Source organism: Lissotriton helveticus, chromosome 3_1 (assembly GCF_964261635.1).
Source record: "Lissotriton helveticus chromosome 3_1, aLisHel1.1, whole genome shotgun sequence".
NCBI lineage: Eukaryota > Metazoa > Chordata > Amphibia > Caudata > Salamandridae > Lissotriton > Lissotriton helveticus.
Genome location: NC_136061.1, coordinates 1073386546 through 1073412116, shown reverse-complemented (window position 1 = coordinate 1073412116; position 25571 = coordinate 1073386546).

Sequence of the window (25571 nt, the reverse complement as noted above, 5' to 3'; positions counted from 1 at the left end):
GATCAGGGCTAGATCCAACACCGTTTTTTAGCTCACTGCATCATCCCAGTTTCAGAACCTGGCTGTATGCAAATTAGTCTGTTCCTGTCCCAGTGCATGATGGGAACAGGGCAAACCAAACTACAAAGCCAATTCTTACACTGGAAAGGAAACAAGCTACCGGGGACCGGTTTCTGGCATTTCAGCCTCTTCGGCCCGGCTTGCTTGAATCCTGATGGTGCAGTGAGCAAGGGACTCATGTCTGAGCATACCCTTCCACGCTTAGGGTGGACAAAATAATTTACAACAAGGGGTGGTGATGGACTGGGCCAGGGACAGACTAATTTGCATACAGCCAGGTTCTGAAACTGGGATGGTGCAATGAGCTAAAAAACGGTTGTAAATAATTTTGTCCACCCTAAGCGTGGAAGGGTATACTCAGATGTGAGTCCCTTGCTCATTGCACCATCAGGATTCAAGCCACCTGGGCCGAAGACGGCTGAAATGCCAGAAACCGGTCCCCGGAAGCTTGTTTCCTTCCCAGTGTAAGAATTGGCTTTTGTAGTCTGGTCTGCCCTGTTCCCATGATGCACTGGGCCAGGGACAGACTAATTTGCATACAGCCAGGTTCTGAAACTGGGATGGTGCAATGAGCTAAAAAACGGTGTTGGATCTAGCCCTGATCTCTTGACTGGGTGAGAGTACTCTGCTTAATTCAGAGACTCTGTCCATCACCACCCCTTGTTGTAAATAATTTTGTCCACCCTAAGCGTGGAAGGGTATACTCAGATGTGAGTCCCTTGCTCATTGCACCATCAGGATTCAAGCAAGCCGGGCCGAAGACGGCTGAAATGCCAGAAACCGGTCCCCGGAAGCTTGTTTCCTTCCCAGTGTAAGAATTGGCTTTTGTAGTCTGGTCTGCCCTGTTCCCATGATGCACTGGGCCAGGGACAGACTAATTTGCATACAGCCAGGTTCTGAAACTGGGATGGTGCAATGAGCTAAAAAACGGTGTTGGATCTAGCCCTGATCTCTTGACTGGGTGAGAGTACTCTGCTTAATTCAGAGACTCTGTCCATCACCACCCCTAGTTGTAAATAATTTTGTCCACCCTAAGCGTGGAAGGGTATACTCAGATGTGAGTCCCTTGCTCATTGCACCATCAGGATTCAAGCAAGCCGGGCCGAAGACGGCTGAAATGCCAGAAACCGGTCCCCGGAAGCTTGTTTCCTTCCCAGTGTAAGAATTGGCTTTTGTAGTCTGGTCTGACCTGTTCCCATGATGCACTGGGCCAGGGACAGACTAATTTGCATACAGCCAGGTTCTGAAACTGGGATGGTGCAATGAGCTAAAAAACGGTGTTGGATCTAGCCCTGATCTCTTGACTGGGTGAGAGTACTCTGCTTAATTCAGAGACTCTGTCCATCACCACCCCTTGTTGTAAATAATTTTGTCCACCCTAAGCGTGGAAGGGTATACTCAGATGTGAGTCCCTTGCTCATTGCACCATCAGGATTCAAGCAAGCCGGGCCGAAGACGGCTGAAATGCCAGAAACCGGTCCCCGGAAGCTTGTTTCCTTCCCAGTGTAAGAATTGGCTTTTGTAGTCTGGTCTGCCCTGTTCCCATGATGCACTGGGCCAGGGACAGACTAATTTGCATACAGCCAGGTTCTGAAACTGGGATGGTGCAATGAGCTAAAAAACGGTGTTGGATCTAGCCCTGATCTCTTGACTGGGTGAGAGTACTCTGCTTAATTCAGAGACTCTGTCCATCACCACCCCTTGTTGTAAATAATTTTGTCCACCCTAAGCGTGGAAGGGTATACTCAGATGTGAGTCCCTTGCTCATTGCACCATCAGGATTCAAGCAAGCCGGGCCGAAGACGGCTGAAATGCCAGAAACCGGTCCCCGGAAGCTTGTTTCCTTCCCAGTGTAAGAATTGGCTTTTGTAGTCTGGTCTGCCCTGTTCCCATGATGCACTGGGCCAGGGACAGACTAATTTGCATACAGCCAGGTTCTGAAACTGGGATGGTGCAATGAGCTAAAACACGGTGTTGGATCTAGCCCTGATCTCTTGACTGGGTGAGAGTACTCTGCTTAATTCAGAGACTCTGTCCATCACCACCCCTTGTTGTAAATAATTTTGTCCACCCTAAGCGTGGAAGGGTATACTCAGATGTGAGTCCCTTGCTCATTGCACCATCAGGATTCAAGCAAGCCGGGCCGAAGACGGCTGAAATGCCAGAAACCGGTCCCCGGAAGCTTGTTTCCTTCCCAGTGTAAGAATTGGCTTTTGTAGTCTGGTCTGCCCTGTTCCCATGATGCACTGGGCCAGGGACAGACTAATTTGCATACAGCCAGGTTCTGAAACTGGGATGGTGCAATGAGCTAAAAAACGGTGTTGGATCTAGCCCTGATCTCTTGACTGGGTGAGAGTACTCTGCTTAATTCAGAGACTCTGTCCATCACCACCCCTTGTTGTAAATAATTTTGTCCACCCTAAGCGTGGAAGGGTATACTCAGATGTGAGTCCCTTGCTCATTGCACCATCAGGATTCAAGCAAGCCGGGCCGAAGACGGCTGAAATGCCAGAAACCGGTCCCCGGAAGCTTGTTTCCTTCCCAGTGTAAGAATTGGCTTTTGTAGTCTGGTCTGCCCTGTTCCCATGATGCACTGGGCCAGGGACAGACTAATTTGCATACAGCCAGGTTCTGAAACTGGGATGGTGCAATGAGCTAAAAAACGGTGTTGGATCTAGCCCTGATCTCTTGACTGGGTGAGAGTACTCTGCTTAATTCAGAGACTCTGTCCATCACCACCCCTTGTTGTAAATAATTTTGTCCACCCTAAGCGTGGAAGGGTATACTCAGATGTGAGTCCCTTGCTCATTGCACCATCAGGATTCAAGCAAGCCGGGCCGAAGACGGCTGAAATGCCAGAAACCGGTCCCCGGAAGCTTGTTTCCTTCCCAGTGTAAGAATTGGCTTTTGTAGTCTGGTCTGCCCTGTTCCCATGATGCACTGGGCCAGGGACAGACTAATTTGCATACAGCCAGGTTCTGAAACTGGGATGGTGCAATGAGCTAAAAAACGGTGTTGGATCTAGCCCTGATCTCTTGACTGGGTGAGAGTACTCTGCTTAATTCAGAGACTCTGTCCATCACCACCCCTTGTTGTAAATAAGAGGCCGACAAACGGCAAATTTGGTTGCGCATCCGCGTAAAAGTCAATTCAGGTGGAGTCACCCAGCGATCAATCGACGAGCTCAAGAAGAGGTGGTACGACCTCCGAGGTCGTGCCAAGGAGAGGATCGCCGAGAGGCTGGGTGAGCATGTTGCAACAGGAGGGGGAGACCCAACAGTCCCTTCCAACACCCCATTGGAGGACCTCGTTGAGGACACCTTGCAACCTGAGGCATGCGTGGGGGTAACCCGGCTGGACTCCTCCCGACCCACCCAAGAAAGCCAAGGTAAGTGCCATGCGACTGCGACCCTGTCCCCTAACAATGGCCATGACCCTAGAGCTACCCATAAGAAACCCCAGTCACGCAGCCCATGCACACCAGAAAATCCCTATTGCATTGTGGGACATCTAGTCTGACCACAATACACATTCAGCCCCATACAGCCAGATATGTCCTAATAGAGTCAATCCAACAGCCAGTCAGGGAATGCTAGCCTGCATGCATGTAGCAACCTTCCATGTGCAAGATACATGTTATTAATCAACGTCCACTTTGCATCACAGGTGGCGCTGAAGATACCAGCAGCGACAGTGAGGGGCTGCAAATTGACGAGAATCCTGAGGATTCTCAGGGTGACGCACATCCATCCACACAACCAGGTCCATCAGTGCGAGCACCAGTGCCAGCAGCCTTACCACCACCTGCAACGCCAGCGTCAACATGCGCACCAAAACCGCCAACTGTGAGAACCATGCCAGTGGCATCGGCAACACCAGCAGCCGGCAGGCCACCAACACAACGCACACCTACTGTGCCCACCCAGTCCAGCGGACAGGTCAGGGAGCGGCGCCAAACTACACCATGCGCCGGCAGGAGGGGGGTGACTGTGCGTGTGCCGGGTCTTTCATTAGAGCGCCGCATGCTGCGCGTCCACCAACAACAGGCACGACACCTTGCAGCAATACATCTGCAGCTGCACAATACAGCCAGGAATGTTGGCCAGCTGTCCGACCGGATGGAGCGAATGACCACAGCAGTGGAGGCAAACACTGAGGCCATGCTGACCCAGCGGGACCTCACCCGGCGCCTCCAACGCCAGCTCCTAACACGCCTCTCGGCGCACACGCGCTCCAATTATATAATTGGCAACGCAACATCCCAGCTGTCCCGAAGATCATTGGCCATGCAAATCCAGATGGTCCTATGCTGCCAGGACGTGGCACGGGCACTTGAGCAGGCAACCACTGCAGTTCAGGCTCTGCAGGCAACTGGCCACGGCCTGGCAGGAGGGGGTGACGCTAGTGAGGGAACATCTAGCCACAGCAGCCTGTCTTTGCCACCGGTTAGAGTTCCCCGCCGCAGCAGCAGGCCCACTGCGGCATCACGGGCGAATCCGGAGGAAGATGTGGAGAGGCAACTCGGAGCCACGGGCCGGAGCCGCCATTGACATTTTTGCTCATCATGCAGGGACATGCTGATGAGAAAAGCATGCCCTCTAACAAATCAGGAGATGTATATCTATACAGGTATCCTGCGCTTGGTAGCAATCTTGTGGAGTATTGCACACACGGCCACGATGCGGCAGCAGACCTCAGGCTCGTATTTGAGGGCCCCACCAGTCTTGTGCAGTATGCGGAAGCGGCTCTTCAAAAGGCCAAATGTCCTCTCAATGCAATTTCTAGTGCGGATGAGTGTAGCATTGTAACGCCGTTGCTGTGGTGTGGCAGGGTTGAGGTATGGGGTGAGGAGGTACTCACGGAGACCGTAGGCGCTGTCACCTGAATGAAAGGAGCAGAGGGTGAGTGCCTGTTATGCGCAGCAACATGGTGACAATGTACCATTTAGTGGCATGTGTACTTACCTAGAAGGTGTCCTTCGCCAAAGTTTGCCCTGGCCAGTCATGTGTGCATGCCGCTGTGCCGGAATATGAATGAGTCATGTGTGCTCCCCGGGTATTGTGCCACTATGTCCGTGATGATTGTCTTAGCGTTGCACACCATCTGGATATTCAGGGAGTGGTAGGACTTGTGGTTCCGGTACATGTATTCTGTTTGTGCAGGTGGGCAGATGTGGATGTGGGTACAGTCTATGCATCCAATTACATGGGGGAATTGTGCATTGTTGTAGAAATCCAGCTTGGTTTGATTCAAGTCCTGTTGGGTGGTTGGGAATGTGATTTAATGGTTTAGCCGGGTCAGCATTGCCTCCAGGAAACTCCTTAGGCAGCGGGACATTGTGCTCTGGGAGATCCCCCTGCGACGGCAACCACCCCCTGGAAGCTTCCGGAAGCCAGGAGGTGCAGGCTGCACAAGACCTGTACATGGGTGGGCACGGCATTGGTCGTCCTTGTTGGGTGCTGCATCAGGGGATCTAGGTCCCCGATCAGCTTAGTGATCATTGCCCCATTCAGGCGGTACTTGGAGTAGATTTTCTCCGCGGTTTGGCCCAGTAGGGTGATCCGCTGGCGAAATTTTCGCTCCTGTATCCTGCGTCTGTTCCGTGCTGCTCGCTGAAGCCTTCGCTGCCTGACCACCATGTAGAGTCCTGGCATTGTAAGAGTCCTCATGCTCCAGCTGCGTATCCTTAAGTGTGTTTGGTCAGGCCTGCACCTGTGGGTAGTTTGTTGAAGATATTTTTTTTTCCTTAATGGTTACCACCTGGTTTGGGTTCTCCTTAAATTGCGCGTCGCTAATAGCGATTTTCCGGTTTTTCGACTTTTTTTGAATAGCGATTGCGATTATTTAGCGATTTCGCAAATTAATTCGCAGAATCCATGGTTTCTCGCAATTTCTGATTCGCTAAAGGGCTTCTTCCATTATTCTGCGAATTACTTTGCGAACTCACAATTTTTCTTTAGCGAATTTGCTATTTTAAACTTTTCACTATCATGAATTCCTTTTCTTCATATTGCGATCGCAATTGCTGATTCGCAGCTATTGCGATCGCAATTTTGCTTCATGAATCTACCTGAAAGTCCCTTAAATCCTGGTTATGGAGCATTGTGAGGATCCTTGTTGAAGTTGCGTCACGCAGCCGAAGCGCTGCGTCGGTTCCTAGATCTGGCTAGGCTGAGGTGCAAGATCCTGTTGCATCAATGTCAAGGATCCTGTTGACGGGGCTTGGGATGTGAAGTCTGGCACCTGAGGTGTGGCATGCAGTTGGGGCGATGCTTTGGTTCTGAAGAGCAGTGAGGTTGTGATGCAGATTCAGACATTTTCATTGAGGCTGCCTTTGCCGAGGGATGCGAGGGCCTGTACTGAGAATGCGTCGAATAGTAGTGGTTCTGAAGGCGTTGTGGCTCACGGCCGCAATACGGGACTTTGTGAGGTGTTCAATACACGCAGCAGCGGAGATGAGTCGGTTCTGCTCCACAGTGCGCGCCGTGCAGTAGAGGAGATGCATCTGGATCCACAGAAGCTGGCAAAGCCCCTTAAGCCCACTTCCAAAGGTCCAGGACTCGGGTGGCACCACTTGGCAGGGTAGACTCATAGACAGCAGAGTTCAAGTGCAGATGCAAGGTTGGTGGAAGCCTTTTATGTCCCTGAGGCTTCAGATCAGGAGGCCAGCCAACCAGCCCTTTGAGTCACTCTGGGTTCTGGGTTCGAAAGATGCAGGTCCAGTCCTTCTCACCCAGCGAGAGGGCAGCAGTGAGTATGTCAGGAAAAAAAAAGGAGTCAAGCAGAGTGAAGTCCAAAAGAGTGGCAGTCCTTCAGCAGCACAGCAGTCCATCTTCCTGACAGTGTATTCATAGGTCCAGGAGTTTACTAAAATGGTGTTGTTTGAGGTCCAGTATTTATACCCAGATGTGCCTTAGAAGTGGGAAAGAAGCTTCTAAAGGTTTCCCTTCAAAGTCTCCCGGCATCCTGCCGTCCCTGCCCTGGCTCCAGACTAACTACAGGGGGTATGCAGCCCTTTGTGTGGAGACAGGACATAGACTTTTGAGGTGTAAGTGAGGCTGGGCCTAGCTACCCCCTCCCTTCCTCCTAGAGATGGCCCATCCAGTCACATTTAAGCTCCCATGGCCATTGTGTGTAGCTGTCTAGGAGGATTACACAAAGCCCAGCTGCCAACTACACCCAGTCATGTGATCAGAGACAGGCTGCAAGCACCAGATGGCTAAGGCAAGAAAATACCATCTTTCTAAAAGTGGCATTTTCAAAGTTTTGATTTAAAATCAGACTTTACCAAGTTAAGATTTTAAAATAAGGATTCCAGAGACCCCGAACTTGACCTAAACATATCTTCCTGTTTGGAAATTACATTTATAAAATGTAGTAAGGCAACTCCAATGTTATCCTATGGGAGGGATAAGCCTCACAGTAGTGAAAAACGAATTTGAGAGTTTTGCACAATCAGGACCTGTAAAACTTAAAAGTATATGTCCTACTTTTAAAACAAATTGCATCCTGCCCTCTGGGCTGCCCAGGGTCTTCCCTGTGGGTGTATTATATGGATTAAAAACGAAGGTTTGGGCCTGGCAAAAGGTTTATTTTGCCAGGCCAAAGTAGCAGTTTAAACTGCACCCACAGGCTACGCAATGGCATGCCTGAGACACGTTTAAAGGGCTGCTTAAGTAGGTGGCACAATCAGTGCTACAGGCCCACTAGTAGCATTTAATGTACCGACCCTGAGTACATATTGTACCACTTTACTAAGGACTAAGAATTAAATGAAATATTCCAATAGGGGTTAAACCAATGTTACCATGTTTTAAGAAGTGAGCACAGGCCCCTTAGCACTGGTTAGCAGTGGTAAAGTGTGCAGGGTCCTAAGGCCAACAAAAACAAATTCAGCAAAAAGTAGGAGAAGGAAAGCAAAAAGTTGGGGAAGATCCTGCAGAAAGGGCCAGGTCTCACAAACCTGTTCAAAAGCCATTGGCTATGCAAGAGCACTCATTAAATATCCAACTACTTGCCAATAAAACCTGCTGCTCACTAAGACTTCACCCCGTTTTTTCAGAATGTGCTGTGGGCGCCCCCATATGTCAAAAATTAAGTTTATTGTGCCAGGGACAGCATTTTTCCATTGATGCCCCGTGACACTAATTGCATACAACATGCAGGTGCTAGAATGTTGCCATTAATGTCATACATATACTATGGGTGATTCATCTGTCAAAAGAAATTACCTACTATGTCAGGTCCAGCATTGTTCCATGATTGCCTCCTGCCAAATGCCACAAGTGTCCGCCTGTATGCCAAGTCACATCCAAAGTGCTAAAACCAGCATTTGATCATCGGTGTGCCATGCCAAGAATTTCCTAAACTACACCAGCACCATCATTTTTTAAGGGAACCCCATATGCTAAGAATGACATCTAACATTCCAGTGTCTGTATTTTCTGATGGGTGCCCATTGTACAAAAAAGTATTTCCACTATGCCAGTGCCAGTATTTTGTCATTGATGTCTATCATGCCTCCAGCATACTAGTACCAGTATTTTGCCATGGGTGTATCTATACACCAATGCTTATCTTGAGTTTGCCAAGGCCCATGGCAAACTGGAAAGCATAACACCGCATTCGCACTCAGGCTCATTTACATTCACTCACTCACTGTCATTCTCAATCACTCACACTCATTCACTTTCACTGACTTGTCTCCCACTCATTTTCACTCGCTCTTACACTTGTTTGCACTCGCTCACTGTCCTTTATATTCAGGGGGTACACAATGAATTCAGAACATACATGTGTGTATTTTCAGAAGTAATAAGCTAATTTGTGGAAAATAATGATTGTATTTTCAAAATATATTCACAGTTATTTGGGTTATAAATCATGGTTCATCTGGTAGACTTATTACTAATGTCATTAACTTGGTCCCATGGGCATAGCAGCTATGGCTGTTATATATTGCCCATGTAGAGAGACATTTTACATTCACAAACTTGTTCTCAAATTTGTGCTGGCAATCATGCTTGATGCACTGAGGTGATCAATGCTGGTAATCTTGCAAAATGAGGCCACTAATGTATTCTCATCTGATGTGGTCACCAATACCACTCTAATAATGTTTGTAGATCGAGATGCTCCAGGTTCATTGAACCTAATTAGCTTCTATCACTGAAAAGTTTGGAGAAAAGCTATTGCCACTGTAGCCTCCAAAGATAGTTATCAAAGGACCCGATCAGTGCCCCTTACATATACACCATACATAGGGGGTCATGTTCCTTGATTTGTTTACTTTTTTGTGGGAAAGGCTGATGTCAGGCCGCCTCCTCCCTTCTTCTGCCTACGACCAACATTCAAGTGTGTTCTTTTTCTAAGTCGCCTTACTTCTTTGTTGCTCTCATGAGGGTATGCTGAGATGTTTGCCAGAAGGGCTTAGATTTCTGTCTCCAGCAGTTATAATATTAAACGTACGCGGAAGCAGATTGTGATGTCCTACTACATTCATTCACACAGTCACTCCTAACACAACCCATGGAGCACATCCATTTTTCGCAGTTAAAACATTCCTTTTCATTGATGGGGAGAGCAAGACAGGCAAGGGGAGAAACATTGATACGCAAAATCAAAGGGAAGAACAGAAGATAAAATGTACCTGCACAAGTACAATTCAACACATTTATTCTATTAGACCTTATGTTTTATTTATATATTTATTTATTCATTCAGTGTATTTGTAAAAACAGTTGTCATGGGGAAGTTACAGAGTTCTGACAATAGGGATGAAGGGTAAGAACAGCAGACTAGGAGTATTAATTATGATGAAAAAGCTTGATGGAGGAGGCAAGTCTCTGTGTATGCTGAATGATAAAACATGTATTTTACTGGTGGAGATGCAGAACGAGAGATTTCCAGAGGTTGGAGACTTGTTGGTTCAGGGACCTTCCTTTAAACTTTTTAAGTCCTGCTGTGGAACTTTGGAGATAGTATTGAAAGGCTGAACTTAGGCTTCTGGTTGGACAGTCCTGGATAAAATGTTTGGCAGTGTAGGCCAAGCAGGGCACTTCAGGGCTTTAAAGACCGTGGAAGGAATTTAACTTCAATCTTTTGTTTGACAAGCAGTGAATTGATTTTAGAACTTGATTGATATGATTGTTGCTCTTCAGATTGATTATCAAAGGGGAGGGACTGATTTGTGGGTTTTTAATAGGTCCAGCGTACATGCCCTAGATACATTTAACAAGGAAAGGAGTCGAAGTTCCTAGGTGATATGGTGGTCACTGTTAAAATGCCATAGCTAGTAAGGTCTGGCAACGTATTACAGGAGGTAAAAAAGGGGGGAATTCCTCCTTCTGGAACTAGGGCTCTCACACACCCAGCAAGCTAGGTGTCATGCTTCATCACCTTACTAGCTATGGCATTTTAACGGTGACCACCATATCACCTAGGGACTTCGTACTCCTTTCTTTGTTAAATGCTCTTCAGATTGCCCATCGGCCTGGCAACATGGTTTTGTACTTGTAGTTTAGCCAAGGTTTTGGTGGGAGGCTCGCATATCCTCCTCGGAAGTAGTCAATGTAATGGCAATGGAGATTTGATCTTAAGTTTATAATAAAAGGAGGATACCTTGCAGACGATGAAGGTGGAAGACTATACTTTTGAACATGGACAAAACTTAGTGCATGAAAGGACACTCAATGATACCATAAGAGAAAGGCTTAGAGATACATGTATCAAAATTGTAAATTGCGAATACCTAATAGCGAATTTCTGAGAATCGCAATTAGGTAATTGCAATTTACAATGTATGAAACCCAAAGAGTTTTAGACAGGGATTCCTGAGGGGTCGCAAATCGATCTATCTCATTAAAATTAATGAGGTAGATTGCAATTTGCGACCCCTAGGAATCGCAAAAATCACATGGATGGTGGCTTGTTGGGGTCAGCAGACCACCATGTCAGTGACTGCTTTTACATAAAGCAATTTTTTTTGTAATGCAGCCCGTTTTCCGTAAAATGTAAAGTTTTCTTGTTATTTTTTAAGACCAGGCAGTGGTCTGTGGGACCACTGCCTGCTCTCAATAATGCTTTTACAAAATTCACGAAGGGGTCCCTTGGGGCCCCTTCCGATATGCGAAGGGGTTCACGGTCACAAAACATTCATACATACCGTTAGGATTTGGTATTTGGAAGGGACGCCCTGAACACCACCTTCCAAATACCGAATAACAGGTTACCGAATCGCAAAGTCGGGTTTGATATATGGCAAGAGCATTTTTGGAATTTTCAAACGGCATGATTCTGGAAATCAGCCTGTTTGCAAATGCAAAAACTCTTGATACATGTGGCTCCTAATGATCCAACAGAACGAATCCCTCTTTGTCAGAATTGAGGAAAGTTACATTGGCTGCATACATTCTTTTAGAGCAGGTGGGTGACAAAAAGATCTAAGTGGGCAGTTAATAGGCTACGCTGACAGTGATGGGAGTGAACAGGTTGTACTTTAGTTGAGCAGGAACATGTAAATCGAATATAATAAAGCAGTGGTCAGTACAGGTAATAATTTGGAATTGCATTCGCAAACTGCCACATTTTGCGATTCGCACCATTTGCGAATGCAATTTCCATTGATGCATGTGCCCCAAAGTCCCTCCACTACATATTATAAGGATATTGCATGTAATCGAGGCGGTTCTTTGTAGCAACATGGAAGTCCGGGTTGACTCGCACTATACTTTTAACATCGAAAGAGCGTATTTTATTTCTTCTAATTCATAGTCCCACTCTCATCCTTCCCAAACACCGCTTAAATTCATGGTGCCTCGCAAGTTCATATGAAAGATAATATGTTTGCAGACATAACGATTTAAGGCTGCATCTACAGTGCACAATTACTGACACCAAAATTGGCCGCTAAATTTGTAGAATTAGTTTAATGTGCAAGGGAGATGAAAAATATGATATAGCTCAGAATGTGTAGAAACACAGAGGGTGAGTCTATATTTCCTCTAATTATCTAGTCTAGAAAAGAAATTAACGTTGCTTTAAATGGTTCCTTTCTGCTGATTACTGCTCATTTTAGAAACAAAGATCAGAAGAATGAAAATGCAATTCTTCGTTTTGTATTGCTTAATTGTTTATTTTTTTAAATACAGCTGTTATTTTGCTTTGTCATCTGCTTTTCACCTTGGCTTCTGTCTCTAGTAGCAGGAAGTATGAATCCACATGACCTCACAACTCAATTGTAATAGTTATTACAGCAAGGCAGTTTATCTTCGTATTGGGAGGGACTTGCTCGACGAGTGTCACTTGCTTACAGCGCACATCAAAATGGCCATTGTCCTCTCAGCAGTTTCCGACAAAACCACGCCGCATGTCAGACATTGACCCTTCTGAACACAATCGTCGCCTCAATGCAAATGGTGCAAAGCCATTGGGCGTGAGTGCACTTTGAATGGCCACCATTTCCGTATATGGCCTAATTGCACGTCATTAAATTTAGCCTGGAAGTATTCGGTCGTTTCCCTTTACATCAACGTGCTAGTTACTCTTTTCCACCAAAAACACACTTTTGGGAACAACAGTTGTGCACATTTTCCTAGGAGTAATACCGTAAGAATGTGTTTGCATGAAAGTAATCTGTGACTGCTCAGGACCCTTCCAATTGATTGTCATTGGACACCCCCAGAGCCCAGGCAAATAATTCCTATTCTGCTCTTTAGAAATGTTTAATCCAATAAAGCATGTCACTTTTGTTGGACAGCCTCAATTTTAGTACATTTGAATTAATTAAGTAGTTAACTAACTTTCAGTTTTTACCATGCTTGTAAGAGAGGCGTTTGTAACAATTCTATGCTTTAAGCATGTAGAAATTACTATGCGCTGAGCGTTTTTTTATGCATTCAGTCCTTTAGTACAAATTAAAATGCCCTCAGTTGACATTGTGTTTGAAAGCGATGCGCAGCGAGCCCTGGAGACCTCAACAATCTCCTCTCTCTGCACAGTTCCGCTATAATCAGGCACTTACTTTCTTTTATCTGGACACCTCGTTGAACCTGGTACTAATTCCCATCCAATCGAGTACCACAAAACATGTTTTATAAGCAAAAGCCATTTGAGCCAGCAACAGCACTGGTGCAGAAGGGGTGATTATCTCCGAGGTCCCGCTCTTCTTTTATCATGCTCAGCAGCATAATTGTCTGTTTCATTACCTATTTCATTTAACTCCTTTCAGACGAATGTTGCAAACAGAGATAAACTCTGTTGGTGCCTTGGATTGGAATAGTTGTAATTTTTGAGGATGGCCTTTGTTTACAGAGTAATTCAGGCATGCACAGGCCAGAAAACCTTTCACTCTGAATATTTACGCATATCATTAAATCTCGCCCAATCGAATGTGGAGAGTTTTAATTTCTATGTCTGAATATATTTATTGAGTTTTAATTAAAAAAATGTATGCAAACTTCAAGCAATATGAAATTTAGTATGACATATTAACCATATGTAATCAAAGAGAAAAAGATAATTTAAATAACAATTCCCAATTTTTGTCGCAGGTCAAATTTAAATACTTTGGGACCATTCATAAAGACCAATATACATGTGTATATTTTCTCACATGTATATTTACGGTTATACCTAGGTGTAACTCCACACTCTTTTGCTATTCACAATTTACTAGCATACAATCTGATTCACTTCACAAACTACATGTTGTAGTGCGTAAAGTAGTTTTACAGTAATCAACAAAATGAAATTCACAAACCTCTAGGTGGAAATATCCCCCTCCATTGCTCCTGTCTTTTCTATGGGGTGTTCTCCACAATGAACCATTTGTGTGTAGGTCATCATCATTGCCCCTGTTAAGAGTCCTCCTCGTCCCAGTCCTAAATGGTTCAATATTCTATGTGCTGAAGCAGAAAGATTAAGTGATAGTGCTTAAGTGATATTAGGGCCAGGTGGCTGCCCTACGAATCGCTACTAAGGGATCGCCACCTGCATCTGCCCAAGTGGTTGACACAACCCTTGTGACACAATCCTGGATGTTACCTAGGAAGGGTTCTCCCTTAGCAGTGTATGGGTGAGATGTTGTTTGACCAATCCAGCTACACAAAGTAGCTGTGGAACCCTCTTTGCCTTTCTCTACAGAGCAATGACAAATGAATAGGGAATTGAGATTTTCCTAGCCTTGGTGTCAGAAAGGCTAGATATTATTAAAGACACAGAATCGAGTATTATGCAGTCATTTCTTGCTGTTTATTCAGTGGCAGCCAATCAAAAAACAACTACATTACCCAGAGCATCTGAGTAAAAAACTACAAAGATGACCTCACAATAGAAACACCTATAGGAAATCGAGTTAGCCTAATATTTATCCTGACTTAAAACAGTACATCATCTTTTCTTGCAGCAAGTTAGTCCAAGTGCGCTAAGGAAAGAAAGAATAACACTGAACTAAAAGAAAAAAGAACAGTCAATAAATCCGCCAGGCATAAGAACATCAGTTGAGGAAAGGTCCCATAGGAGAAGATGAAAGATCAATGTGGAACTGATCCCAAGTCCGTCGAAGATGAAAGTTCAGATAAATCAGGTGGAGGAGGAAGCACCAGCAGAAGGCGCTGGAACTGCAAAAATACAAAACAGAGTGGGTTAAAGTGAGTGGTGGGATAATACTCGCCTCTGTGTCTTTAATAAAATCTAGCCTTTCTGAAACCAAGGCTAGGGAAATCTTCATTTTATTACAAGACCAGAAGGTCATATTTTGCTTGTTCAAAGCACTGAAATAACAGAATCAGATACTAGTGCAATAGGTTTACAATAAAAAAGTTTTGAATGTATTAACATTGGACCAATCTGCAGATTTGAGGATGTCATTCAAACTTGCACTGGCCCAAAAGGCTTAAGAGGCCATAGCCCCTCGTCGAATGAGCGCCAAATGAGTCAGTATCAATACAGGCCAGGGCCATAATCCACTTGACCCAACGGGCTAAAGAGGGAGAGGAAACAGGCTTATGGGGCTTCTGTAAAAAAAACTTAACAGAGTAGAAGTGGGAGACCTTTAAATGTGCAGTTAAGAAATTTATTTTTTAGGCAATATCCAACACACAATTTAGGTTGGGAAGGAAAAAGGGATAATGTACTGTAGACAAATAAGTCTTGGCACGCCTATGAACCTGAAAAGTAACACCAAGGGGAGAATATTGAAAAGACGAGACATCCAAAGGTTTAACATCAGAAACATGTTTCATAGATATTAAACACAATAACATTGTTAATTTTGCAGTTAGCAGTTTGAGAGAGAGAAACATATTATCTTGCCATGCAACAAACAAATTCAATACCAAATTTACGACCCATCAAGTCCTGTACTTAGGTATAGGAGTATTCACATAACATACTCTCTTTAACAGTCAGCAAACCAAAGGGTATTCTCTGATGGGCCTTCCATCAATTCGGATATGCTCAGCAGAAATGGCGAACCTATAGGTGTTGATTGTGTGGTAGTTTTTTCCTTGCGAAGCAAGAGAGGCTAAAACATTTACCACAAGGGTTACATCCACTGAAACGGGATCTGAATTTCTGTCCAAACACTAGCTATTCCAGGCCAACCAGGCTGATTTACAGAGTCTGGATGTGCGAGGGGTCCAAGATTGTTGGGTAAGAACGATAGTTTCTTGCAAAATTCCTGGGGTTCTCCAGGAAGACCTGAAATCCTCCAAGCAATGAGAAAGATAGATCTGTGTAGGATCATGTTATATTGAAGGCAAAATTAGGAAGTTAGACTTGTAAATCCTATGATAGTTCTAATAGAGTCAAATACCAAGGTTTGGCATGCCAAAAGGGAGTTATTAGGACCAGAGAAGAATGTTGACTGCGAGCTTGAGCCAGAATTCGAGCAATTAGAAGGAAGGGGGGAAAGTCATAGAAAAAAGAATGGGGCCAAGATTGAAGAAAGGCATCTGTTGCAAGAGCTTGGGATCTGGTCACCAACTGAAAAAGACAGGAAGTTAGGAATGGAGATGGGAAGCAAATAGATCTATTGACATGGTGCCAAAGATTGAAGTGAGCACTGAAGGATGCAGTTGCCAATCGCTTGAGTCGTGCAGATGTCTGGATTACAAATATGCTACAACATCAAATTGCCTAGGAGATAGACAGCTCTTAGGGTCTTTGCTGTATTTAGTAAAAAACATTAAAATATTGGGGTCACATTAGAGTTCTCATACATATGGAATATAGGCCTGTTGCCATGGTAGAATGTTATTATTTGAAGTAGCTGACTGAAAGCTGTGAAGCCAGAAGAGGAAGCTGGAGGTACCTGTTTTCTTCTTCCAGAATAAATCTTATTCTCTTCATATCCTGTGTGGAGACGATCTTTGCATTGGCGACAAGCGGAACCCATCCTGCGAAGGGGGCAGACAATCAACTTGTACCTCCACCCCTGGATACATCCTTTAAAGGAACCTTTATTTCCTCATTTTGTGTACAGTTTCCCAGGTTTTGCTTTGGTCTGTTATGAATGCGGAATAACACATTTTAATGCAAGTAAAGGAACCTTGGAACTGATTGAATTCATGAACTTAAAATATATTACAGAAGTTTTGATGCGAGCAATTGGTGTATTGAGAATGCTTTAATGTGAATGAACTACCCTGATCTCCGGTTATTGCAACTAACTGGGAATACACTGCCTTGATCCCCCATGTTAACGGAAGGTATTGCTGACCAGTTATCATTCTCACGATTACTACAAGTATAAGAAAACCTTTTTAATGGAGGATTAAGGAGGGAGTGCTGCTGGGAAACTTTCGAAGGTTTGGAGTTGTGCTGATGTGAAAACATTAATTTTTTTGATTCAGTCTTTTTTTTTTCTTCTTCGTGCTGGTTACAGTAAATGCAAGCCGTAAGGAGATTTGAATGTAAACAACTTACATTTCGACGGACGATGACTTGTCTCCTCGTAACTGTTGCCAAGCACCCGTCTGCGCACTGTGAATCCTAGTATCCAGATCCTAGAACGCTTGAGTGTTACCAAGCATTTCACCGCGTCAACTAAACGTCAAGCAGCGTCATAGTAAACGTGAATAACATGACAGACGCGGTTCAGCGGCCATTTTTAAAGATTGGGAAGACTTTCCTTCTGCATATGAGATTCACGATGATTGCAATTACAAAACCTTTTTACTCCGTTTGTGATCTTTGGCGAACTTCTTCATCGGAGATTTCATCAAGCTGGAAATAAGATGAGCTGATTGTCCACGCAGATGTTATTTCATCTTACAAGGTTTTTGTTTTGATTTATAATGTTAGTTTATTCTGTATACTAACATTGTTCTCTTGCAGGCGTACTTGGAAAGCACAATTTATACTTAATTTTTTTGGACAGTGTTTAGGCACAATTTATACTTAATTACAGTTGGATAGTGTTTAAGCACAATTTGTACTTAATTGTGTTTAGACAGTGTTAACATTTTGTTATGGCTGATCAAAGTCTAGCGGCTCCTCCTTCTTTCCTACCTACTCCTGGAGACCGTGTTATTGACTGGAAAGAATGGAAAAAGTTATTTTTAACATATGTGCTAGCAACTGGTGCAGATAAGTATCGTCCAGTACGTAAACAAGCCATTTTACTGCACCATTTAGGTGTTGAAGGGAGACGGTTATATGAAAACCTTCTTGAAGTTTCTCTTGGTGTAGAAGATGGTCAACCTAGTAACGTCTACGAAATGACCATGCAGATGTGGGAGTTCAGGTTTGTTACTAAAGTGAACGTTGTGCTTGAGAGACATACGTTTTTTCTGTAGGACACAAAAAGTAGATGAGGACATTGCGACATATCTTGCTGCTCTTAGATGGCTGTCTTTAACCTGTCATTGTGAGAATTTGGGTGATTTTTCTATTTGTGATCAGATTGTAAGATGCACAAATAATAAGAGAGTACGTGAAAAATTGCTCATCAAAGATCCTACATTGGAAGAAGTAATACAGATTGCCAAAGGTTTGGAAAACACTGACTTATGTATAAAAGAGTTGGATAAGTGTAGTAATTCTTTGGTGTCAAAAGATTCTGTATCAAAGGATATAACAGTTAAGAGATCTGACATACATGCATGTATTGATGAAACTAAGACCATGCGACCTGTTATGAAATTTCAAGTCAAACAATCACAGTTTAGACCTTCGAACAAAATGAATGAAATTCCTTGCAGCACTAATGCTGTTCCCGGAATGAATACATCACGTATTGTGAAATGTTATCATTGTGGAGCCCCTAGTCATATAGCTTCTAGTAGTATATGTATGGGTAGAAACGCTATTTGTAGGGCATGTGGCAAGAGAGGTCACCTTGCAAAAGCGTGCAAGACGAAGACACAATATGTACATGAAGTAGATGACTGTTGTGAGAGTGTACATGAATTGTTTCTATGTGTGGATGACATTAGTAGTCCTGAAGAGGTGAATTGCAGTGGAGTGATGGAAAATTACATTACTACAGAGAGTACTGACAAATTGGAAAAGCCCCATTGCATTATTAGTTTAGACTTGAATGATGTCAGATTGTTAGTTGATTCAGGTACTTTATACACACTCCTATCGAAAGAAATGTATCTCAAATTTTGGGGTGATATGAGTAATATGGAATCCTGAGATGTTCCTGACATCAAGGGATATGGAGGATATGGGAAGGGATATGGAGGGATATAGAGGCAAAACCATTGACATCTTGGGACTTAAGTGGATGGTGATTTGTTTTGAAGGAAGGAAAGTATATGGACGTGTCTATCTAACGAAACAAGGTTATAATTTATTAGGTTGGTGTCACCAGAAAAATTTAGGGATTACATTGAATCCTAACACCATTAAGCCTGTAGAGTCTACCATTGTGCATGATATTGATAATTATGATTCATATGTGAAGGAAAATTGTTCTAAAGTTTTCTCTGAGAATTGGGGAAGCTTTTACATTTTTCTCATAAAATTATCCTCAGAAGGAATGCATAAGGTGTGGTGTGCACCCCATCTCATGAGGGGTCTTTCACAAGAAGAACTTGAGAAATTACTAAAACAAGGGAATATAGAACCTATTGAAGCCTCAGAATGGTTTAGTCCGGTTGTAATCGCACCCAAGGATGGAGGAAAGATCCGTTTGTGTGTCGACTTGCGCGATCTGAACATAATTATATGGGTCAAACGGCAACCTCTGCCAAATATATCTGAAATGTTGACTGCTATGGGAGGTAGGGGTGTATTCAGTGTGATCGACATGTCTGCAGCTTATCACTAGATTAATCTCAGTGAAGAATCCAGACATCTTACATCTTTTGTAACACTGTTGGGAGTGTTTCGTTATTGTAGGATGCTGTTTGGTTTGGCGTCTGCCTCAGCGGTGTTCCAGAGAATTATGGAACAAATTTTTGTAGGTATGGATGACTTTCTGTGTTTTCAGGATGATGTGTTGATTGTTGGGAAAAGTTATGAGCCTCATGACAAAATTATGGATGAGGTCCTTACCCGTGTGCAAAAGCATGGATTGATAATTAAGAAAGAAAAGTGTCAGTTGAGGAAAGTATGTGTGACATATCTGGGACACGAGATATCTGAGACAGGGATTAGACCAAAAAAAGTATTGTTTCTGCTATCAGAGATGCTCCTGTTCCACTTAATAAGGATCATCTCAAATCTTTCTTAGGACTAGCTGAATATTGCTCTAAATTTGTAAGTGGTTTTACAGAGATTGTGAAGCCATTATGATTATTGATGAAAAATTGAGTTATTTTTAATTGGAATGAGGATTGCGATAAAGCATATAGGGCCAGATGTAGGTAATTCCTATTTACCAACTCTTAAATACCGACTCATACCGAATCGATATTTAAGAGTCGGTAAATAGGAAGGAGGCAGATGTAGGTAAAAAATTACCGATTCTGTAAGAGTCGGTATTTACCGAATCTGTAAATACCGATTCAGTATTTCACATTGATTCCTATGGGCCTTGAAGCCCATAGGATTCAATGTGAAATACCGATTCGGTATTTACAGATTCGGTAAATACCGAATCCTGCAAGGGTGCAGGGGGTGTCACTTTGACACCCTCTAGCACCCCAAGTACAAGCATGTGTGCCATGTGGCACACAGACATGCCCTAAGGGCATGTCTGTGTGTCACATGGCACAGGTGTGCATGCACAGATGTGCATGCACACCTGAATTCGGTATTTTACCACCCAATAGGATTGGGTGGTAAAATACAGACTCTTAAGGGCCTGTGGCACTCTTAGGAGTGTCACCTACATATGGATTTACAGAATCGGTATATTTACCGATTCGGTAAAATACCGAAGTGGTAAACTTACCGAATCGGTAAATATACCGATTCTGTAAATTCAGACCCACCTACATCTCAAAAGCCAAATACCGGTCGGTAACGGCCGAAATCGGCCGTTACCAAGCGGTATTTGGCGGCCTACATCTGGCCCTAAATGAGGTAAAAGCTGGCATTCTTCATGCGCCTACTTTGGGACATTTCAACGTCAAAGCAAAAACTTTCATTACAACAGATGTGAGTGCAGAAGGGATTGGTGCTGTTCTAACCCAAGTGAATGATGGAAAGAGAGAATTATTGGGTTTGCTTCTAGGAGGCTTCAAGGACCTGAAACATCATATTCTGTCATTGGGAAGGAAGCTTTGGCATGCTGCTGGGGGATTAAGCATTTTAGGTATTTTGTTTGGGGTTTGCCATTTAAAGTACGAACTGATCATAAACTTTTAGTGCATATATTTTAAGGAGGTAGAGGTCTTGAGTGTAACTCCTAGGATTTCTAGGTGGATTTTATCAGTACTGGAATTCAATTTTGAGATGGAATAAATGAAAGGGTTAAAAAACGTTGTGGCTGACTATTTGTGTAGGAGGCCAGTGGAGGTTTCCAAAGAAGAATCTGAAGTTATTGTGGATGTGATTAGATGCAATGAGCAACAAGCCATTGATAAGGAGGAGTGGGATGCCGCCATGTTATAAGATGATGTCTTACAGCATGTCATGAAAGGTGTAACTGAAGGCTGGAGGGGAGATTTTGTTCAAGATACCCGCTCCAGGAACTATTGCAATGTCGAAACGGAATTGAGTGTGAGTGAGGGAACATTGTGGAGAAGAAACCAGTTGATACCATCTAAGATTATAAAAATAGCTCATGAAGGGCACTTAGGAAGGAACATGACTAAAAGGCGTGTGCGGCAGGCATTTTGGTTGCCAAGCATGGATAAAGATATTGAAGTAATGGTTAAAGAATGTTATGCATGTGCCACGAGTGACAAAACAAGGATTGTGAGGCAGCCTGCTTTTGCTTATGTTGAATTTCCCAAACGTCCTTGGAAAAGCGTAGCCATTGATTTTCTTGGTCCCATTTCCAAACTTGGTTCATGTTGTAAGTTGCTAATGGTTGTGGTGGACTACCATTCAAAGTGGTTTGTTGTTGAAACCACTGATAGCATTCATTCTGAGAAAGTCATTAGTTTTATGGAGATAATCTTCATGAATGACGGGATCCCCAAAATACTTGTATCTGATTTCGGAGTCCAATTAGTATCTAGAAGGATGCAAGAATTTCTCAGCAAGTTGGGTGTAACACATGAGAGAGTTGCGATGTTCAGACCACAAGCTAATGGTCTCATTGAGAGAATTAACAGATTAAATATGGAAAATATTCAACTCTCTATTGCTAATGGGTTGTCATGAATGGAGGAACTTAAGAAATTGGCATGGTCTTTCAAGGTGACACCTCATTCAGTCACAGGAATGTCGCCATTCGTATCTCTTAAGGAACGGGAACCAGGTCTGTAAGAAGTTCTAGGATGGCTGAAGAGTAAGGATTGTGTATGGGTTGATCATGCTGCTATTGAGAGTGATGTTGCTAAACAACAAGTAACTGCTGCAAAATACTACAACGTAAAGAAGGGTGTCAAATTTCCTGACATAAAGATTGGTGATTGGGTAGTGGCTAAACGTGGGGGAATAGTTAACATAGGTGATAGTAAATTCTCCAAACCTATACAATGTTCTCATTTTATCTGATGGATCTGCCTGGAGTGTTGGCATTGTATCTAAGTGTTGTTCTCCACAACAAATTATTTGTGATTAATGTTCTTATTGTAACTTTCTTATTCTTGTATAGTATTATTAAAGTAGTATTTTTGTTCTTATTGTAATATGTATAAGGGGGGAGATGTGTGGAGTTTTCATACATGTGGAATGTCATCAGTGATGTCATTTGAGATGTTATCAGTGATGTCATCAGTGATGTCACTGACCATGTCATGAATGATGTAATATGTGACATCATCAGCAGTGGATTGCGGGCGCGCGAGTTATACTTAGTACAACTAACTAAAACGGAGGAATTTCAATGGTTTTGTATGAGTAAAATGTCCAGCTAACCATAACACCCCTGAAACCTATTGTTTTTTCAGTGAATTTCTATGTTTTTTTTTAATTCTAACTTCTAACTATAACGTGCCTGAAACCTATGGTTTTTTCAATGAATTTCAAAAGTTTTTTCAATGCTAATTTCTAACTATAACCTGCCTGAAACCTAGGTTTTTTCCGTGCATTTCAAAGGTTTTTTAGAAGATAATTTCTTAGTATAACCTAATAATTGTATGTGTATTTACCAATATATATTTCAGATTTTGTAAAAAAATGAATCTGAAATTAGTATATTTCCACATTTATTTTATTGATAAATATGCACTCATGGCTGAAAGACTGACCGTTTTCACTCATGTAAACACTTTCAGATGATAAACTATGCACAACCTTCATATTAAAATGTGCAAGTTTTCTTATACGATGTTATATATTGTGCTTTAAGGCACTTTACTAAAAGTCTTTTATTGTTTTTACCCTTTTACTTTTAAAACGACAGACCTATTGGCCTGCTACTCATCATTGACAGCATTTACAAATGCTCAAAAAATAACCCAATTTCCGTATTTATCCACACTTTAAAATAAATACAGAGAGGAAAATAAATACTTTTCTGTCTGTATTTACCTGTAAAAATCAATAAAAACATAAATCATTGAGCCTCTACTTATAATTTAAGAATATTTTCAACTTAATTATCAGTAATTAACATATAAGTGTTGTAAAAGTATTACGCAGCACTTATAATACCTGACTTTCAAGAACAACGTTCACAGTTCGATTCCAAAGTCCATGAGCATCTTAGCCCACCAATATCTCACTGTAGATAACACCTTGCTTAATCTTCCCAACGCCCCAAGCACCGGCACACCTTTCCAGGGGTAGCTTTAGGCTTTACAAATGCTGGCATTTTTTTTAATTAAAAAGCATAGTGATAACAAATATTAATACGTTTTTTTTTTCTTCTATTGTAAACGATATATTTTTTTTACATCTTCTATTTAGATGTTTTTAATCATGACATTGCAAAGGACACAGTTTACCGGGTAACACATTTTAAACTCTCCAACGTATGAATATATTAAGGACCTTATACGTGTTATTATGGAAATCAAAACTTTTACAGCTTTACAGTTTGTAACTTTTCCCAACACGTGCACAGTAAAACAGTTAAAACATGAGCACGTGTAAACTGTAAAACGTGACATCTACATAGACGGAGACAAATCTTCCGTCCATAGACTGCTAAACAACCAAAAACTATATAAACCACACCTATTGTGCGATTAGTTTCATTTTCGCTAGTTATTTCTGCGTCGCCAATCTGTGATGCATGTTCCCTTTTCTAGCATTGGATTCTTGTTTTGCATTAACAAACATATTCCGGAGTTGTAAGTTGTTTTATTAGATAGTTATAATTTGTGGCTTTTTGTCAATATTTAAACATTTATATCTAGAAAAAATTGTTATTGCATGTTTTTCCCTTTTTATCTGTAACGTCAGTAGCTTGTTTTCAGAAACAGATAGATCACAACAAACATTGCTCCTTTTCTGGCTCCTTTCAGCTATATATTGTAACTTTCTATATTATAATATTGACACTATATTTCACTTCAGAGGTGTTGGTGACCTGTCGGCGCAAACCCTAAACATTTACAATCAATGTCACCACCTTCCAGTTGTTAGTGTGTTTTCCCCTAGGGATTATATACTGTTAATACGTATATTATAATGGTAACAGTTATGCTAATCTCAGTGGAATTCATAACCTGTCATCACAAAGAGTAAAGATATGTAAGCAACGTCACCAGCTTCTGGTTTTTAGTCTGTTCCCCCCTTTTGATCATATACAGTGAATATATATATTATAATTTTCACAGTCATGATCTCAGAGGAGTTTATGACCCGTCGCCACAAAGATCAACCTTTTTGACCTCCCGGAGAAAAGAAGCTCAGAAAATAATTACTGCTCGAAAGTATTTCGTTATGGAGTTCTGTTAAATAGCTAGTTTGGACGTATCGCCCCTGTCGATGGGTCCCCCGCGTTGGGGCTGTGTTCTGCCCACCCCAGTTTCCCCCCCCACTAAGTGTATCCACGCTGCACTGTGTCCTTATTCACGCGCCGAGAAACAGCAACACTGACACCCTGGCAGCACGGACATGGGAGGGACAGCTTAGAACCCGGGGTCATCTGAGGGATCCTGATGCCCCTATAGCCCTGCGCATCATGCACGCACATAGATGGCACAAAATGGCACTGTCACCATCCTTACACTAAACGTGCTTGGAATGCCCACTGCGCATAAACGTTACTCAGTCTATGTCTACATCAAGCGTCATCACGCGCACATCACGCTCTGTCACAGGAAACGCACCTAACAGCAGGGGAAGTGGCAAAGCTGCGTAGGCGTTGAAGGGGACTAATATGCACTACCATGTACTCGGCCTTTGCTCGAGGCGCCCTTATATGGGTACGCCCAGGCATTCCCTTTCAGGAGTACTCCCACACTATTGACCCGGATGGTCGGTATGTTCTCTTGCAGGGGCGGCTGGATGGCCAAGCAGTCTTATTGGGGAGCATATATGAGCCCAATGTTGATCATAGCAAATTTTGGGACACACTCTCTTCCCCGCTGAGCGCATACACACAGGTCCCCTGGATCTTAGGGGGTGACTACAATTGTGTACGAAACATAACACTGGATAGATCCCATCCACCCCCTCCGACATCCCCTGTAGTGGCACAGGCGAAGCGGTTTGCGACATGGGCGCACCACTGGGCTCTGCACATTCGCAACCCCACCGTTAGGCTTTACTCATTCCACTCAGTGCCCCATGACCTCAGAGTCCGTTTGGATAGCTTTCTGTGCTCTGCCGCTATCCTACCTCTCATTTCTGATGCGGACTACCTTGGTAGGACCATATCAGACCACGACGCACACACACTCACAATGTGATGGTGCCCGCCGCACCCCCCAGTCCCTACATGGCGTCTTCCTAGAGAATGTCTTGACGACCCGGTTTTCCAACAAACACAGGCAGACCACATCAGCCAATACTTCCGAGAGAACACTGGTACTGCATCCACGCGCGGGGCG